This window comes from Cryptomeria japonica, chromosome 7, assembly GCF_030272615.1.
Source record: "Cryptomeria japonica chromosome 7, Sugi_1.0, whole genome shotgun sequence".
NCBI lineage: Eukaryota > Viridiplantae > Streptophyta > Pinopsida > Cupressales > Cupressaceae > Cryptomeria > Cryptomeria japonica.
The window spans coordinates 340,072,373-340,075,874 of record NC_081411.1 but is presented as its reverse complement, the minus strand read 5'-3'; positions in this window follow the sequence as shown (position 1 = coordinate 340,075,874).

The window sequence follows — 3,502 nt, the reverse complement described above, 5'->3', positions numbered from 1 at the left end:
ACATGAAAGCACAGTACACACAGCACCAATATTTTTTATTTGGAAAACCCGGAAAGGGAAAAACCATTTTGGGAAACCCTACCCACAATCTGATGAATACTACACTAGTATTATGCATAATTACAATGGGGTCTACACTTGCAAAAAGGCCAATAGCCTAGAGCACACTAATAATCACAAAGGGAAGTCTCACTGACTTGCATAAAGATCAGACTACAATCCAGAATGAAATAAACTATGAAAGTAGCATCTGCTAATGCCTATTATAGTTCTGGTTAAGCACATATGTCTGCTCTGCAATACAAAACCTTTCCATCCTTCACTGGAATGATATGACTCTATTCACACATAATACTTACTCTGATAATGCAGACATAACCACTATCCATCCATACCCAAGTCATGATTACGCTTACATGAATAATTCACCTATAAATACAAATCATCAACCTTATTGACAAGGTTAGCTAAACCCTAAACCCATAAACCCATAATTACAAAAATTATATCACACGGTACCACCAGACCAATATAATGATTTACATTATATACCATGGACCTAATTCATCTATCCAAACAATTATATCTCATGGAAATTCTTCTAAGACAAAAATCCAACACGCTTCACCAACCGATAGAAACCCTAAGTTAAATAATAGAAAGTCTAACCGAATCCAAATAGGACCATCATAATAGCATGCCAGCCAATGCAAAGTCACCAAATACTTGGGACACGATCAAGGAACACCATCAACATGATATAAAATGATTCCATAAGCCATACCACAATCCACTAACCAAATCACCAAATATTGCTCACCAATTGTAGCGTCATGAAATTGCGACCTCCACAATTTCAGCCATATTTTAGGTCCTCACCTAAGAACTACATCTCTCTCTCTCTTGATTGTGACCCCTCTCTATAATTTCATCCTAAGTCTCCCCTTTTTTGAGCCTTCATGCTTCCTTAAGACCCTATCCAGGCCCCAAGATAGGGTAGGACACAAGCATGGCGCCCCTGTCCTACCTCTTAGGGAGGCCCTAACATGGGTTCCTCTGGTCCTTTTTCCTTATTTTTCTCTTCGGTTATTTCAATCTCTCTTTGTCAGCCTTTGATGGATGAAAACTAATTCTCTTGGGAATGTATAAAAGGAGATTCAATTCCCTCATTCGATGGATAGATTGACACAAAATACATGATAGGCAAAATTCAAGCAAAAGGTCTTCATCAAGCGTTCAAGTATTCAAGCATCCATCAAGTCTTCTTCTTCATTCATCCATTGGAGCAACATTATAATATTCATTTGCAAGCATGTGTGTGTTATGGTTTTGTCATGTTACATACCATTTCATACAACATTTGTGATCACATTCGAGAAAGCAAAGCAATCATCATCAATCAATTGTAGATCTACAAGGTATACATTTGTATCATTTACATTTAAGCATTTGCAATTACTTTCTTTCAAGGTTGATTCCTCATCCATGGTTTGAGTGAAGTGAACCCCTATCCACAACCCTTCTTCCCTTATTTTCTATGTGTAGGTTGCAGGTACGAAACTATAATTGCAGGTTTGGAATTCATTTGTAGAGACGTAAAAACCCTTTTCAGCGTGCAGATTTTTTAGAGGACTGCATGCACTTTCAACATAGTCTCAACAAATTTAATCCAAATTTGTAGGGAAGATGCATATCAGTCTGAATATCTCAGATCCAAAGTTGCAGTGTGATCCAAGACTAGTAGCTCCTTGTTTCACCCATTTTATCTCTCTTTTCTACATGGTCAACAAGTCAACAGATCTATTTACAAAAGAGGGAAAATCACATTCCAACCCTTGTAATCCACTCAGAATTCATATCTTTGTTCCCCTTGGATTTGGATCTAGTGGATTCACTCCCCTCGTTTGAATGTAAATTATTTCCCAAGTGAAAATCATCCTAGTGACATCCTTTCTCTGTCCTAGGTGGGAAGTCACTAAGGTTCAATTTTCCACTTTACATTTTGGTGAACCCAATGTCTTGCAATTTAATTCTAATTTCTTATTGTTAGATATGAATAATTGTAATTTCAATTTCAAATTTTCATTTCCAAGTTTGATTTTTTTTTAACAAATTTTAGAGGTTAATTGCATAAAAAACCCTAATTTTTCATTTTGACAAAATTGAGCTTGTGAAGTGTAGAATTTTAATTGCTTGTTTCAGATCTAATTTCTATTTGAAAATTGCAATTCAAATCTATCTTTTCATTCTAAAATTAAGTGGCTAAAAGGCAAAACCCTAATTTATAAAAATCTCGTATTTTGACCTTTGAATGCTAATTTGACCAACCTAGACATCTCCAAATCCACTGTTTTTTGGATTCCACATTAAAATCATAATTTCTATCATCCCTAAAAATTTGGAAAAAAGTTGGTCGAACCACATACACTTTGCACACGGTCCCTATCTTTTTTCCCAAAATTTTGGGAGTCAGAATTGACTATAGTTTTTCCTGCTTAAATCCAAAAAAATGGCGCACTTTATCAATTTTTGCACCCCTTAAGGTCGAATACAAATTCAAATTTCCGTACTCTTAAATTTTAAATTAATTTTCATAAAAAGGTCCTAATTAGGATTTTAATTAAGTGACTTTCAATGAAAATCAATGGATTAGATTTGTTTTCTCTTTCACACATGATTACATTGTTTTTAACATATATTTATTACAATCATGTGTTGGAAAATAGATTTCTTCATTTCATGTTGCTTCTTTTCATTCATATCACTTGGTCATATTGTGTTTCTAGGATTTCAAAGTCATTTCAATTCCAAATTGATCTCAAAGCTTTCATGTATCATTTTTGTTGTATTATGGTGATGTTATTAACAAAATATATTTCATACATTAATATTTTGTTGTATTCTTGTACCTCTCCTAGGGTATCTTGTGTGAATAAGATGATAGCTATTATATTAACCAATAAACTCTCTAAAAATGAGAAAGCATTGGAAAGAAATATGGACCCATCTTCTTATTATACCCTTGAGAAAGAGGGGAAAAATCAAAATATTAACACTCTTACATCTTTAGACACTCCTTAATCTCCTAGGACCTATCTTCAACACCAAAACATATGTAGAGAGGATTATGTTATGCCTTTTATTCATGATCTTTCCCCTCACGTAGAAATGAGTAAGTATATGAGGCTTTAGATGATGAAGATGTTCATCCCATATCTCCCAAAAAGGATAATAATGACAAAGGAAGGAAGATTATCCTTTCACATGATATTCCTTCTTCATCTACAACACCCTTTATTCCTCCTTACACATCTGGTTTCAAAGAAAGTCATGACCTTATTCCACCATCTTGTCATTTGCAACATTCTTATAGTCATGGCTTTAATATAATAACAAAATAAGATTTTAGAGGACAAGGAATTGGGAAATTTGAACAAGGAATTCATGTCTCTATAAACCCTCCTACGCAAGCTAGTACAGAAGGCCTAGGAAGCAATACTTC